General features: G+C 47.8%; 1 protein-coding gene across 1 annotated transcript in view; it reads right to left on the reverse strand.

Moving 5' to 3' along the window:
• The window catches only part of LOC134480490 (uncharacterized), a 447,240-nt gene that overhangs the window by 201,823 nt on the left and 228,345 nt on the right, over positions 1-17,072 (reverse strand). The window lies entirely within an intron of this gene.

Genomic DNA, 17,072 nt, shown 5'->3' on the forward strand with positions numbered 1-17,072 from the left:
AATCCTCAATGCTTTAGTATTCTTTTTTGCTTAAAGGGGGGGAAAGTCAGGCTTCATTTTCCCCCTTTTGAAATGACAGATATCTGTGTGTTAAACATACTCTCATGGCTGTCCAGGCTGCCTCGGCCTATTTGACAGCATCCAGGTCACTGTGGTCAGGACCACAGTGCTCTTCTTATTGGCAACTGGTTTGCATCACAAGAGTTTTCCACATCCTTACCAATATTAGAAGTTTGGTGACACAAGCAGCTTGAGAAACAGTAAAATTATTGTGGTTTTGCCTTTCTGGAGGACATTAAAATTTACATGTTTTGCATATTGCTTTTTTTCTTAGCATTTAGTCCTGCTTTAGTGCTGTTCAAATGTGGCCATGCAGCCAGCATCCCTTTGCTCCAGGCTCTCAGCACCCCATTCCCATCACTGATCTGATGCATACTTGGTCCCAGAGATGGGCAGCAGAGGGACTTGACACACAGCATCCACTCTGCTCCACTGCTTTGCTTTTTGTAAATTCTTTACAATGGCTATTTCTTGATTTATTATTAAATAATAATAAATCTTGACTTTGCTTGACATTTTGACATAGGATCTTATTAGGCAGCCCAGGCTGGCCTTGATTTCCCAATTCTCTGGCCTTAGTCTTCCACCATTCCCTGATTCTCAGTTTGTTACTAGAGGTAGTTATACAGCCCCACTTCCAAATCAAATGTTCTTAAGGCTTTATTATTTTGCCCTTTCCACAGACTTCTATTAATTATGCAAAGTAGATGATGTTTAATGTTTAAATACTAGATATATTAACTCGTCAGTCCCCAAGACAACTCTGTGAATTAACACTCCTTATCATCCTCACTGTGCAGATAAGGGAATTGAGTCACACAAAGGTAAAATAACTTCTCCAGGTTGAACATCCAATGGATGTGAGAGCCAAGCTTTGAGTCCAACTACAAAGTAGATCGGCCTATAATGTGTCTGCTGCTGCTGTATATTCAAATGGTAAATTCTGTACCCTAAGGTCTGGTTGCTCCAAGACAAGGAGATCCTCATGTATACCAGATTTTCTTTTTTTTTTTTTTTTGCCTCCTAAGTTACCACTGATTGGTTAATAAAATCCCTACAACATGGGCTGGGCAGAAGAGAGGGGACAGAGCAAAGTTTCCCTGGGCCTGGGGGCTCAGGCAGGGTCCACGAGGAGAAGGAAAGGACATGGAGGAGAAGGAAGGAGACACCACCCCATACGGTAGGTGGATCGTGAGTGTATTGCCATGAGGGGCAGCCTGTCAGAACAGGAGTGGCCCAGGTAGAGCATGGCAAGCAATACCTCAGGGTTATTGAGAGGGAAGCAGAAAAAATAGCACAGAGGGTTGATGTCTGCCCAGTTCTAGTATTTTAAAGCTTATTATAAATCTAAAAGTTTTGTGTCTTTTATTTGGGAACTAAATGATCTACGGTGGGGTAGAAACCCCCTTATAATATTTACTGTAGCAACGGCCACTCAATTATTGTGGTATTTTAAATATAACACACATTGAATTTTACAATTCAGATGCAAGGCTTTGTATATTTCCAATGTGACTGTACACCTGAGGTCATGTCTAGGTATAGAGACATAACATGGCAGAAATACCTAGAACATTTTAAGGTCACCACACCGACCAAATGAAAGCCACAGGCTATACAGAATATGATGGATGAGGAGAAGGCTTAGTGCTCTCTGGAGTCCCCTTCCCTAGTCTTGGGATAAGACTTCCAGTAAGCCAAGACCATATTCCTCTTTCATTTCTCAAGGATCCAGGGGTAGACCCAGATATATGATTTATTGCCTGCAGGGTTTTTTTTTTCTGCAAGCGCTGCCCTGTTTGAGGACTTGTCAAGGGTAAGCACTGTCAGAGGAAGGCCAGCATATGAATTCTGTATAACTCTGCTCTGACAGCATGTAGCACAATCCTATCAAGTACTGGAAGCCTTGCTGGAAAGATTAATCAAACTCTAGGATCAAAAGGAAGCAACCCGAGGGCCACATGGCTGTAAATCAAATCTGAAACCATAGCCCATTATGGAAGTTCATCCTTGGATCTTATGTCAAACAGCGTTAGCATCCAAAAGAAACACAAAATTGAAATTGCAAGGTGACGGGTAATGACCCCATGGCAAGAATATCTAAGTCATGTGTAAAGATCCCAGTGCAAAGACATGTAGCAAAGATACTGAAAGAGTGTACCCCAAAACGGGGAGCCCCGTCTCTTGCTCTGATCGCGGGCTGTGGTGCCCCCAGGAATCACGAGTAGCCATTCTTGATGTAACAGCAAGAGGTAGCTTTTATTAAGGAGATCCCGGGTCTTAGCGGGATCCCGGGTCGATACGTATCTCACACAGGAGACAGAGGAATCGACCCCGAGCCTCCAACCTGGTGGGTTTATATAGGGAGGTTAGGGACATTTGCACGGTTACACATGATTGGTCAATTCAAGTGGTGCACAGTTACTTTCGGCGCGAAATTACATCAGCAAGGAGTACGTGCTCCCTAGCAGCTCGGCAGGCAGGTAGGGTGGCTCATCTCACTCAGGGGGGTGAAGGAAGGGGAGGGAGTGGCTACTGATGGTCAATGTCCTTGGGGCTGGTAGCGGGTCCGGCAAGTCCTATCTCTGGCTCTCCCTCAGGCACGTCCGGCCCTGCACATCCGGACTCTGACAATGAGTAACCTTTTAAAAACTCTAGTTCTACATTCCCCACTTCTTTTTTTTTGTTAATAGTTCTAATCTTAGAACTTCATGGAGAACTCAGCTTCATCTAGCATAACAGCTTGGTATTGTTGTCTTAACATGAGGATTCTAATCTGGACACTATCTAAGCCTATACACCAAGGTCATGACTAGCTTTTAGAACTTCTAAGCTTATACAGACTGTGATCCCTGAGGCACGGTCCCAAGAAGTATTAAGAGTACTAACATATGCAATGTTACATCATTTGTAATGGAAATCAAGCCCATCCCACACCTATCTTGATAGAACCCAGGACAAACATGACTGAATTTCCCTCTAGGTCCCAGCTCTCAGCCCCAACAGCTAGTACACGACTGGTGAGGGCTGAGAATTGACAGCTGTCAGGGTGGTCAGCAGCACCAGGTATGGTCCTTTCCAGCGAGGCTCGAGTGTCTGGGCTCAGTGTAGCTGCAGTCTCCGACCTGGAACTGATGGGATGTCTCAGGGGTCTCCGGGGCATAGGCTGCTGTCAGCTGTGAGCAGATTTCTTTCTGTATCACCTGTAGGTCTTTTAGCCTGGCACACAAATCATTATTACTATGGCACTATGACGTATTGGTTCAGTAACATCATCTAATACAGTCAGGGGGGCTGAGGCCCCATATAAGATCTCAAAGGGGGTAAGGCTGAATCTGGAAGGGGTATTTTTTGCTCTGAAGAGAGCAAGAGGGAAGGAGTGTCACCCAGTCTGCGCCAGTCTCCATGGTTAATTTAATTTGGACAGGGTCTCTTTTAGAGTTTTATTTATTTACTCTACCTGTCCTGAACTTTGAGGTCTGTAGATACAATGTAATTTCCAATCGACCTCTAAATACTTGGCCACACCCTGGCTTACCTTGGCAATGAAAATAGGGCTGTTGTCTGACCAGATTACCTTGGGTACTCCAGACTGGGGGAAGATTTCTTCCAGTATCTTCTTGATGACTATCGAGGCCATCTCTTGCAGTTGTTGGCTTCACCAGGGCATGCAAGAGATGGTAAAGGCATCTGAAGTGCTGATGTGCTGGGGGGTAGAAGTTCAGCCCTCCCAGATGACATCGTGTTGTCCACCATGGCAGCACCCACTTGTCTCTGACCTTCATTCATGAAGAGAACTGTTCCCGTCTGTGGACAAGGTCCTCGGCTTTCAGCAGGGGTCAATCAGCCAGTTGCAGAGGTCTTTCCTCCACCCATGGCCTTCTGTCAGTGCTTGACACTCGTGCTGTGGTGGCTCCAGGTCTGGATTGGGCAGCAAGGTGACCAGATTGTCCCCAACCGGTGGAGAATCTAGTCCATGGCAGCTGACCAGTGGTTCCATCGTTTGGGACACTCTATTTAAAGGCAAAACATCAGCCACTCTATCACAGTTTAAGTCCTGGATTGGGTGATAATTGCCAGTGCCCGGCTGGCAGGAACGGTGTGTTCCAAGCAGAACAGGACTAAGTCACACATCTCCCAGCATCAGGTACTGGTGCACTGAGACAGGTCTTAAGCTCCACATTCACAGTCTGTAGATATGCATACACATGGCCTCACCCAGCGATTTCAGCCCACGCAAGCCAATTTGGAGAGCAATTTTCTCATGAGCAAGGGATAGGGGCAGTCAGGGATGACCATGAATTAGTGGGTGGGTTACCCGGACCACGCCAAGGTCCACTGTTCTTCGGGCAGTCCATAAGTATTGTTCGTTGCCAGTAGCCCCTTGCACTCAAGGTCTTTGGATATTGGCCCACTGTGGGGCATAGGAGCACAGAGCATTGGGTCCCTGTCCAGCACTCTAGGACCAAGAAGCTCTCCAGTGGCCCCTCTTGTTCTTTCTTGGGCAGTCCCTGCCCCAGTGTCCTTTTTCTTTGCATTAGGCACACTGATCTTTAGCCAGGAATTCTCTTCTGTTGCCAGGTACTATCTTCCTAGGTTCCCTAACTACTGTGGCCAGTATATGTTCCTCTCTCATCTTTTATCTCTCTTTAGCTCTCTAACTTCTTCTTCTTTTTGTCTCTTTTCTTCCCTAGCTTCCTGCTCTTTTTATACTCTTTCTTTCTTTCTTTCTTTCTTTCTTTCTTTCTTTTTTTCAATCTCTCTGTCTGCACCTTCTTCTACAGCTATTTTTCTCTGCAACTTACAATAACTCTCTCAGTGACTTAGCTTAACCCTTCAAGTTTCTGTAACTTTCTCTTCATATCCTTTCCTTATCTTAGCCAGATTGGTGGGGCATTTTCCAGCCCTTCAGAGACCACCCTTGGAGCCTGGCGGCAGACCTGGAGCACTCCCTACCTTCAGGCGTCTGAAGAGAGCAGGCAGAAGTGAGGGCCTTCTATCCGTGTCTGGAACATTTTTTCTGGCCTCTAGTAGGATCCCGTCTTTCCTCAGTGGTAAAGAAAGCCTGTAACAGTTACTAACAAGCATGAAGAGGGCAAACAGCATTTAGTCACACAGCTAAACCAGGAGGCCTTCTTGGACAAAAAGCCATTGTACAAATAAGCACAAGCTTTGTCTATGAAACGGAGAGGTGAGCAGAGAGGCAGCAGATCTGTTATCGACTATCTCTCTAGACTTAGATTTTTCCCTCAAGGTGTATAACCAAAGGATGGAGAGATGGTTAGAACCTGGGTGCTAGATGCCAGGTTGCTGACAAAAGAATCGTAACCAATTCAACTGCGGCTATCAGGACCTCAGTAGCAGCCCTTTACCAAACTGTCTCACTGGGTTTAAAGGCCCATGGAAAAGAAAACATTAATCCTGACCTTGGCCACTGCCTGATAAGGCAGGCTCCCTTAAAGAACTTCTCTAAATGAGTGCTCTCCTACTGTGAGCAAATGTCAGAAATTCCTTTCTTGTTCTTGTTTTCCTTATAGTCCTCTCCCACCTCGCTCTCAGCCTTTTCAGATAGTTCCTCCTGTAGCATTTCTAACACAGCCTGTCTCTCTCTCTCTCTCTCTCTCTCTCTCTCTCTCTCTCTCTCTCTCTCTCTTTTTGATAGCCTGTTGACAGCATTTCTGATCTTTTAGGCAGCTACTCACTAAGTGTCAAAACGGCTGAAACTCTGCCTTTAAGATTCCTTACTCACAAGCAAAATTTAAATCTTTCTCTAGCTTATCTCAGCTGGCTGCGAGCACAAGCACAGATAAAACTGAAAAGCTCTCAGGGAGAACTTTCCCTCGGGATGGAGATCCTCTAACTCCAAAGACCAGACCGAGACACCACAGGATGCAATCAGCAAGAGGATTTGGTTTATTGTCAGGATACACAGGCATAGGCACCTGCGGGCGCTTCAGTCACTCGGGGGACTGGTGCGCCCCACGGAACCAAGGATGGGCTTTTTATAGGATTTTGGGGAGCAGAAGCAAGCATACAGAAGCAGATGCATGGTTACAGGGATATAATTGGTGGATTCTAATATGGCAAGGGTTTAGCCCGGGGGCAAGTTTCCTAGCTACCTTCCTGAAACATAACGGCTGACTCGGCCCCCCAAGGGTTCAGCCCGGGGACAAGTTTCTTAGCTACCTTCTTGGAACATAATGACTGACTCGGCCCCCCACCAGGGTGTGGGACCTCTCCCGGGGATTTTTTTTTTCATTGTCAGGTGCTCAACCGAAGTCGTCCTGTTGCCAGGCCTTCAACCAAACACATCCTGCTTGGCAGCCGCTTTGTACTCAGTGTTTTAACCTTTCTCTGAACCAGTCATCTTAAGTACAGCCTTGCAAAATGGTGTTACTGCTGTTAAGCTGGGGTCTTTCATTCCCCCATTTTTTTTTTCTGCTAACTTTGAGTGAAATCTTTCACTCGACTTGGTCAAGAAATTTCTGTCTGGTGGGGGCTTATTCCCCCACTGACTCTAGGCCACAAAAGGGCTAGGAGGAGCTACGTAGGAGTTTCAACTTTAAGGGGTTTGGAGTGCGCTGAACTCTCCATGTCTGGGGTGTAGTGTTGTGATTAGTCAATTCCTCAGACCGGACTGCCTTGACGTGTGGTGTGTGGATCTAAGCCGAGACTCCGTCTACCTTTAGGGCAGTCGGGGTAGTCAGGAGGACAGTGTAGGGTCCTTTCTACCGTGGCTCGAGATTCTTGGTCTGGTGTCTGTGCACCCACATGGTGTCTCCAATCTGGAACGGGTGTGGCACCACCGGATGCTCAAGCTTATCCTGGTAAGCAGCGGCCAAAGGTCTCCAGATGTCTCTCTGCACAATCTGTAGGGCCTGTAAATGGGCCCTCAGAGAAGGGCTGTCAGCAAAATCAGCAATGTTTGAATAGACCATGGGGGCCCGGGGTATTCCGGGCCCGATATAGAACTAGGGGAAGGAGGGCCACCCAATCCTTTGAGCCAGTTGCAAGCGTAAGTTTGGATAAAGTCTCCTTAATTGTTCTATTCATGCGTTCTACCTGACCTGAACTCTGGGGTCTATAGGCACAATGTAATTTCCAATCAATCCCCAGCAATTTGGCCACCAACTGACTTACTTGGGAGACGAAAGCGGGCCCATTGTCCGACCCCAACGCTTGAGGCATGTCATACCTGGGAAAGATTTCCTCGAGGAGCTTCTTGGTGACCATTTTTGTAGTCTCGTGCTTCGTGGGGAAGGCTTCGACCCATCCTGAGAAGGTGTCTACAAACACTAGGAGATACTTGTATCTATATATACCTGGTTTAATTTCAGTAAAATCAATTTCCCAATGGATGTCGGGACGGTGTCCCCTAGGACGAACTCCTTGTCCAATCATGGTCCTTCCCGGGTTAACCTGAGCGCACGCTTTGCAACTCTCAGTCACCTTTTGTATTGCTTTGTCCCGATTCAAAAAACACAGATTTATCTCTTCCTGATCTAGTAAGGTTTTCATCTTCTTAAACCCCAAATGGGTTAATTTATGTAAAAAGGAGATCAATTCAAAAGTCCTTTGTAGACCCACTGTTTTAGTTGAGGGTGGTAGATGGCCCCCATTTTTTTAGGAGCTCTATGTCCTCATGGGCATAAACCCAACTGGTTTGTCCCACTGGTGGGGGTGTGGGTTGGTCTAGGCTATTTAAGGGCAAGATTTGTTTGCTTATGGCCACTTCTCGCGCCGTGGCATTGGCCAGCCGGTTTCTTCGTGCCTCTGGGTTGTGCCCTTTCTGGTGTCCTGGACAATGTATAATACTCAGTCTTTTGGGCAAGAATAGGGCTTCTAAGAGGGCCAGAATTTTAGCCTTATTTTTAATATCTTTACCCTCAGATGTGAGCAGCCCCCGCCTCCGATAGATCTCCCCGTGGATGTGTGCCATGGCAAAGGCATAACGGCTGTCTGTATATACATTTAGCCTCTTACCTTTTGCCATCTTGAGCGCCTGAGTCAAGGCGATGAGTTCAGCCCGTTGTGCGGAGGTACCAGCAGGCAGGGCTTTCGCCCAAATCACTTTGTCCTCCATAGTGACCGCAGCTCCAGCCTTTCGCTCTCCCTCTGCCAAGAAGCTGTTGTCATCCGTGTACCATGTGTGGTCAGCATTCTGAAGAGGCTGGTCCGATAGGTCCGGCCTGGTTCCATGTACTTCTGCGAGGATTTGTAGGCAGTCATGCTGTTCTGCCTCCTCTGGTAGAGGAAGCAAGGTGGCAGGATTGAGGGCGACTATGGGCCCAAACTGAACCCGTTCTGCATCCAGTAACAAGGCTTGGTAGTGGGTCATGCGAGAATTAGAGAGCCAGCGGTCTGGGGGCTGCTTTATCAAGGCCTCCACTGCGTGGGGTGCTAGGATGGTGAGTGGCTGTCCCAAAGTCAATTTTCCAGCGTCCTTGATCAGGACAGCAATAGCAGCCACCATCCTTAGGCACGGTGGCCAGCCGGAGGCCACAGGGTCCAATTTCTTAGACAGGTAGGCCACAGGGTGTTTCCAGGGTCCCAACCTTTGTGTTAGGACCCCTTTAGCATACCCCTGTTTCTCATCGATGAACAGTTACTGAGCAAATTGTAAGGGTTTGGAACAGTCGGATGAATATCTTCTATCCTCTTGTTGACCTTTTTCAAGTCTTGTACTGGCCTATAATCTCCAGTGCCGGGTTTCTTAACAGGCAGAAGAGGCGTATTCCAAGGCGACCGGCAGGGGATTAGGATGCCTTGATCTAGAAGCCTCGTAATGTGAGGCCTTATACCTTGATAAGATTCATGTGACAGGGGGTATTGTTTTATGGAGACTGGAGTTGTAGTGGCCTTTAACTGTATAATTAAGGGGGGGCTGTTGGAGCACCAACCCCAACCCACCAGTCTCTGCCCAAGCCAGTGGAAAATTCATGACCCAAGTGTCTATTTCTAGGGATTGTGGCTTGTCCTGTCCCAGTTCATATAGTCTATATTCATAGAACTTGAAGGGGAGTTCCGTGGGGGCCAGTTATTCGGGCCCCTCTTTCCTCAAAATGAATTTGTGCTTTTAGTTTGGTGAGCAGGTCACGGCCCAGCAGAGGGTACGGGCAGTCCGGAACATGTAAGAAGGAATGGGTCACCTTACCGGTAGCCAGCTGAACCCGGCGGTCCGTAGTCCATCGGTATTGTTTCTCACCAGTAGCTCTTTGTACCCAGGCCGTCCGGTCGCTGAGTTGTCCTGAAGCTCGGGTGAGGACTGAATGCTGGGCTCCTGTGTCTACCAGGAAAGTAACCGGCTGCCCCCCAACTTTAAGCGTTACCCTGGGCTCAGGGGGGGGGGGCTCCTGGCCCTGACCTCCCTAATCTTTATCTAGAGCCAAGAGGGAGGTTCGTGGTCGAGGCTTTCGGGGTCCGCCAGGCTTCTTGGGGCACTCTCTGGCCCAGTGTCCTTTCTCTTTGTAATAGGCACATTGATCTTTATCCAGCTTTAGCCCCTTTCGAGCTCCCCCCTATCTCCCTTCCTTTCTTGGCCCTGTACTACGGCGGCCAAGATTCGACTCAATTCTTTGTTTTGTTTTGTTTTTTTTATCTCTCTCTTATTAAAAATCCTTTCAGCTTCTTTAAGTAAATCCTGTAATGTATAGCCCTGCAAATTTTCTAACCTCTGTAACTTAGTCCTGATATCTGGAGCCGCCTGCCAGATGAAGGACATAGAGACACTCGTCATTTGTCCTGGGTCATCTGGGTCATAGGGAGTTTACATACGGTAGGCCTCCTTAAGTCTCTCTAGAAAGGCGGAGGGAGTTTCCCCTGCTTCCTGTAATACCTGTTTTACCTGAGCCAAATTAGTAGGGCGTCGTATAGCCCCTCAGAGACCCGCTAGAAGCAACTGGCGACAAAGGCGTAGGTGTCCCTTACCTTCAGCTGTATTAAAATCCCAGTTTGGTCTCTTAAGTGGGGATGCAGCATCAATTTTCTCAGGCAGCTGGGTGGGACGCCCATCATCTCCCAGAACATGCTTTCTGGCCTCCAGGAAACTCTTTGTTTTTTTTCTGAGGTTAAGAGGGCCTGTAAGAGCTGTTGGCAGTCATCCCAAGTAGGCTGGTGGGTAAGTAAAACAGATTCTATTAGGTCGGTGAGTGCCACCGGATCTTTGGAGAAAGAAGGGTTGTGTTGTTTCCAATTGTAAATGTCAGCTGCTGAAAACGGCCAGTATTGGGTCTGGCCACCGGTTCCCTGTCTAAGTGGGAAAGCCTGGGAGGTTGAATCTGGCATCACCTCGCGCTTATTGCGCAATCTCCCTGCGACAGGGGAGAAACCCTTATCAGACTGTGGCCCGGCAACTGATCTGGCCGGCGGCTCTGCCTCCTCCGTTTTAGCCGGGCCTGTCAGAGAGAAGATCTATGAGAGGGGAGTTTGGGTCTGCCGGGAGGACAGGTTTCTTAGAAGGCTCTGATTTCACAAAGGTAGAGAGAGGAAGACATGGCCGTCGGACCGGGCGGGGCCGAGGGGACAGGCTGGGGGTTGAGGGGAGGCCAATTCGGGTCCACGAAGGGTTCCGCCCAGGGGGGGGGGTTTAAGGCGAGACTCTCTCAAGTGATAATATAAGGAACCTGGTCAGGATGTCCGTGGACGACCCGATCTTTAACCTGTAAAATAATGATCTTATTAAATGTGCCATTCACTGGCCATCCCGCTCCGAAAGTGGGCCACTCGGATGTGCAGAGAGTCTGCCATTTTCCTTTTTTAACCTCGACGGACTGGTTGTGTGCCCGGTCGTGGACGTCTTCCCAATGATCAAGAGTGAGACTTAGGGGCATTGTTAGGGACTGTCCCATGTTAGTTCTAAGGAAGATTAGAACACAGAGAAAACAAACAACACCAACAGTCAAACAAACAACAGACAGGCGTGCTGCACGGCTTTGGTACCAAACTGAAAGCAAAAAGTCAGATGGAGGTGGCAAAGGTCCGGGGCCCTCTGAAAGCCAAAAATACAGACTGAGGTGCCGTTAGTCTGGATCTTTCTCTTCTAACCAGAGTCCCAGATTGGGCCCCGAAAAGTCATCTTCCAGGGCTGCAGGGCGAGAAGTCCGCGCTCGTCAGCTCCTTCTTCATCCCGCCCAAATTCCAAACAACCTGGCTGAGCGCTCACAGAACAGACCTGGCTGAGCGCTCACAGAACAGACCTGGCCGAGCACTCACAGAACCTGGCTGAGCGCTCACAGAACAGACCTGGCTGAGCGCTCACAGAACCTGGCTGAGCGCTCACAGAACAGACCTGACTGAGCGCCCACAGAACAGACCTGGCTGAGCGCTCACAGAACAGACAGAATAAGGCAGAACGAGACAGAATCAGACAGACGCCGGCCGGCTTACCTCCCAGTGGGTGGTCGGTGGTCCCTGGGTGGAGGATCTCCTTTCCCAGCCAATGCACCAAATGAAAAGCTCTCAGGGAGAACTTTCCCTCGGGATGGAGATCCTCTAACTCCAAAGACCAGACCGAGACACCACAGGATGCAATCAGCAAGAGGATTTGGTTTATTGTCAGAATACACAGGCACAGGCACCTGCGGGTGCTTCAGTCACTCGGGGGACTGGCGCGCCCCACGGAACCAAGGATGGGCTTTTTATAGGATTTTGGGGAGCAGAAGCAAGCATACAGAAGCAGATGCATGGTTACAGGGATATAATTGGTGGATTCTAATATGGCAAGGGTTTAGCCCGGGGGCAAGTTTCCTAGCTACCTTCCTGAAACATAACGGCTGACTCGGCCCCCCAAGGGTTCAGCCCGGGGACAAGTTTCTTAGCTACCTTCTTGGAACATAATGACTGACTCGGCCCCCCACCAGGGTGTGGGACCTCTCCCGGGGCTTTTTTTTTCATTGTCAGGTGCTCAACCGAAGTCTTCCTGTTGCCAGGCCTTCAACCAAACACATCCTGCTTGGCAGCCGCTTTGTACTCAGTGTTTTAACCTTTCTCTGAACCAGTCATCTTAAGTACAGCCTTGCAAAATGGCGTTACTGCTGCTAAGCTGGGGTCTTTCAAAACACTGTTTTAAAAATTAACTTTGGCTATCAACAAACACACCGCCACTAGAGCAGGGTCCATAAGATTAAGTTTCTTACTCACTAAGCATTAAGGGGACCAAGTAAAACTCTTCGACGAACAAAGCAAAACATGATTTCAAACACAGTCGTCGGTCCAAGATTTTAAACACAGTCAGATCTTTTTGACTGTCAGTTGCCGGGTCCTCCCTGCAAAATTCAGCTCGTGGAACGTTCTCATGCGTCCCAGATCCTGCGCGATTGGGGCGTCCCCCTGTGTGCTTTCTAAAGAGGAAAAAGAAAAAAAAAGACTATTCAGAGTAGGAATCCTTCATCTACTCACAGGCGCCTATTCGGGGTGGGGAACCTTCTTCCACCCGTGCACAGGGCAGGAATCCTTCTTCTGCCCAGACAGTGCACGCTCAAGCTAGCTTTCTACGGGGTGGGAATCCTTCTTCCACCCGTGCACAGGGCAGGAATCCTTCATCTGCCCAGACAGTGCACTCTCAAGGTAGCTTTCTACTGGGTGGGAATCCTTCTTCCACCCGTGCACAGGGCTGGAATCCTTCATCTGCCCAGACAGTGCACTCTCAAGGTAGCTTTCTACGGGGTGGGAATCCTTCTTCCACCCGTGCACAGGGCAGGAATTCTTCTTCTGCCCAGACAGTGCACTCTCAAGCTAGCTTTCTACGGGGGGGGGGGGGAATCCTTCTTCCACCCGTGCACAGGGCAGGAATCCTCCTTCTGCCCAGACAGTGCACTCTCAAGCTAGCTTTCTACGGGGTGGGAATCCTTCTTCCACCCGTGCACAGGGCAGGAATCCTTCTTCTGCCCAGACAGTGCACGCTCAAGCTAGCTTTCTACGGGGTGGGAATCCTTCTTCCACCCGTGCACAGGGCAGGAATCCTTCATCTTCCCAGACAGTGCACCAAGACCTTAAACCGGTACTGAAAAACACAGACTACAAGACTTAATTCACACACACTCACACACAGCGGCCGCTTTCCAGCACTTACACTAACGTACCTCCAAGTGACATTCGGGGTTACGGGGGGTCACGCTCAGATCCCGGATGAGCCCCCAAATGAAAGAGCGTACCCCAAAACGGGGACCCCCGTCTCTCGCTCCGATCTCGGGCTGGGGTGCCCCCAGGAATCACGAGTAGCCATTCTTGATGTAACAGCAAGAGGTAGCTTTATTAAACGAGATCCCGAGTCTTAGCGGGACCCCGGGTCGACACGTATCTCACACAGGAGACAGAGGAATCGACTCCGAGCCTCCAAACTCGAGGGTTTATATAGGGGAGGTTAGGGGCATTCGCGCGGTTACACATGATTGGTCAATTCAAATGGTGCACAGTTACTTTCAGCGCGAAATTACATCAGCAAGGAGTACGTGCTCTCTAGCAGCTCCGCAGGCAGGTAGGGTAGCTCATCTCACTCAGGGGGGTGAAGGAAGGGGAGGGGGTGGCTATAGATGGTCAATGTCCTTGGGGCTGATAGCTGGTTTGGCAAGTCCTATCTCTGGCTCTCCCTAAGGCACGTCCGGCCCTGCACATCCGGACTCTGACAATGAGTAACCTTTTTAAAACTCTAGTTCTGCAATACATGTCCATGAAGCTTTCACCAAGAATCCCCATTCTGTGTTCTAAAATACTATATATATATACACACGCACAGTGAATCCTCATTTATGGTCAGCTATGGGGATTGATTCTCTGGGAACCTGACTTTGAGATAGAGATAGATGTATAAATGTGTTTGACAAGTACTCTTGGGGACCATGGCTGTGACAAAGAGGAGAGAAGAGGATAGGGTGGAGAGCACTCTGGCTCTAATGCAGTCACAAGAGTATGCAGGCAGCCCTGTGTGGGGCTCAGGAGCTGGCCTGACCCTGAAGTCTTACCCTGCACTGGAACAAGCAGGAGGCCCGGCCTTAAATTCCCCATTGGCTAAGGACGAGGTTCCTGGTCAGAAACTAGTTACCACATTGTAACCACATAGCCATCCCTTCTCCAATATCATTCTTCCTGAATTTCCAAGTCCAATCATGAGGATATTTGGGGGTCCACTCTGATCTTTTACTCAGAGCAAACATAAAAATCAGGTGGATGGGCAGGGAGTGGAATGGCCTAAGGTTAGGCTAAACCTCAATTTTAATGGGTCCATAAGTTCAGGAGGGAGTCCATTTGGCATTGTCATCTGTGGCTTCTGTGTCCTTATCCCGGGTGTGCTGACTCTGTGATACGATGCCACCTCAACTCACATATGTCAGGGTGAAAATCATGTATGACTTTTCTGGGAAGAACTCTGCCTTTTCCTACCATCTGGAGTTATACAACATCACTATGCAAAGCTCAGAAGAGAGGGGTGGAGATTGTGGAGGCCTTAGAAGTTGAGGATCTTTTCTGATTAAGGCACATATTTTTTCCTATATAATTGTTCCCTTGCTCTTTCACTAATGATGGTTGACTTCATTCCTGGCCGGAAGTAAACTGGATTCTAAGGTTTGGATTAGGGAAGCCCCTATTTTTGAGATGATAGGCCCAGCAAGGGATCCCACTGCATACAGGTTCCTATTCCCAAGGAAGTTGTTGCTGCAGAATCACAGCCTGGGGGCAGCAGCACAGGATGTCTCCCAGCTTTCTCTCCTGCACTTGCTGCAACTGAAATAAGGCTGTTTGTTTGTTTGTTTGTTTGTTTGCTTTTTATTGGAAATACCTAAAAGCTGGTCAGAGTTAATACATGCCTTTAATACCAGCACCCACAAGGTATTTTGTTTTTGTTTTATTTCATTTTTTCTGTAATTGTTGCTAGGATTCTTATTGTTTTCTTTGGTAATTCCCTCTAGCTCTTCACTCTGTACCTAGAATGTGAAGGCCATGCTCTGCATGGTCCTGTTATTCATGTTAAGAATTTTATTCTTACCACCAACACCACAGATGATCACATTATTTACTTTCAAATCAGGAAAACAGGCATAAAGAAGAGAGCTATGTTGTTTGGTCTCAGGTAACCAGCCAATCAGGAGTGTAGGATGGCTTCCCATTGTTTTGGGTTAGGTAAGCTTCTGTTATTGGGATGAAAAGCCTCTGTTGAAACCTCCAGTTGAGTAACAGAGAGCCTGGAAAGACTGAAAGAGTGGTTGCACCTTGAAGGTGAAGGATGGCCCTTCAGTGCCTCTGCAGCCTGAGGCAGAGTTCTGTTGTGAACACAAGAGCACTTGGCCAGAGATCATAGGGGACTGCATTTTGGTTGAGCCCTGAGACCTAGATGAGCAGAGGCCTCCACAGTCCTGATAAAGGGAAGCAGAGCCACATAGATGTGAGGGAACAATGGATCTTTGAACTGCATGTTCTCCACCTCATTTATCTTGTATACATAATATATGTAAATGACAAGGGCATCCTACTTTATCACATCTAGTCTCTCTATCTGTTAAAGCATGTGCAAATGTAAATACAGTAGAGTTAGTTCAGCAATACATTGTATCCCATTTTGTTAAAGAACTTTGTTTTATTTCTATTTATATGTTTTTTCTTATTCACTTTACGTTCTGCTCACTGACTACTAATACCTAATTACTCTCCCACAATCCTTCCCCAATTCTCCTGGCACAGTCTTCTCTGAGTGTATGAGGGCCAACTGTCTCAGTACCTCCCTTCTTTAACCAAAGCCTTTCTTGTGAGCATTGGTGAGGATGCTGGTTTTGAATGCCTTGGACTTGGCTTTCTTCATGCTCCAATTTGCTGGCTTTGGGAAGTTTGTGAAGAAATGTCTGTGAACTTGGTCCTTCATCCAGATGGTACACAAGAGGCAATGGTTTTGTTAATATTTTTGAGAGTATATTTCAATCAAACCTATCCTACTAATATCCTAACAATAACAAAGGTAATGGGAGGCTACACATCTATTCCCTTAGTTTTCAGTTCTTCTCAGAGCAGCAGTGTAGAAGCCCACAAAGCTGGCAAAGTGAAGTGAGGTCAGGCAGGGGTCTTAAGAGCACAGTCCTACATTCTTAGAGTAACTCCTAGGGATTTACCATATCCATACACCCGTAGCTCCATATGCACTGGACCCCAGGGAAGTGCTCAACATTCATTGCTTTTGCCACGCAGTTTGCCACAAATGTTAGAAATCTGAAAAGTTCAGGAAACTTGAAGGTGTGAATAAGTCCCAGTGACTGGAGTAAGCTCAAACAGTCTGTGACAACGAAGAACTGATTGAGCATCCAAGAGACAAGAAGCTCACCAGGACCATAGTTGTATCCCAGTAAGAAAATTTGAATAATAAGTCTTCAGGTGAAAAAATAAATTAGGAGGTCATAGACCTAAAAGTTTTATCCTTTGCCCTCAGGGGAGCAGCCATTCTGTCAGCCTTTCCTGGCCCTCGGTCACAGGATCAGAGTTCTCACCTGGAAGCAGGAATATCTGGAAGGCACATAATACATATCCACAGGCTCCACTTTGGGTACAAACTGATAGGTAACTTCAAGGCTTAAAGTCATTCTCTCTCTCTCTCTCTCTCTCTCTCTCTCTCTCTCTCTCTCTCTCTCTCTTAGCTTGAGGCTGCACACACGCTGCATTCTTTTGTGCACTCCGGTTTTTTTATTGCAGTTTCTTTTCTCAAACTCCCACAATCATGTACACGTCTGTTCATTACCCTTTCATTCTCACACACACTCTTCATACACACCTCGTACATATCTCACACACAGCACATGCACTCTGCTGTCACGTACACACACATAATCTTCATACACACCTCACACATATCTCACACACAGCACATGCACTCTCCTGTCACTCACACACACAGTCTTCATACACACCTCATACATATCTCACACACAGCACATGCACTCTCCTGTCATGCACACACACAATCTTCACACACACCTCACACATATCTCACACACACCACATGCACTCTCCTGTCACGCACACACACAATCTTCATA

This window comes from Rattus norvegicus, chromosome 9 (genome assembly GCF_036323735.1).
Source record: "Rattus norvegicus strain BN/NHsdMcwi chromosome 9, GRCr8, whole genome shotgun sequence".
NCBI classification, from domain to species: domain Eukaryota; kingdom Metazoa; phylum Chordata; class Mammalia; order Rodentia; family Muridae; genus Rattus; species Rattus norvegicus.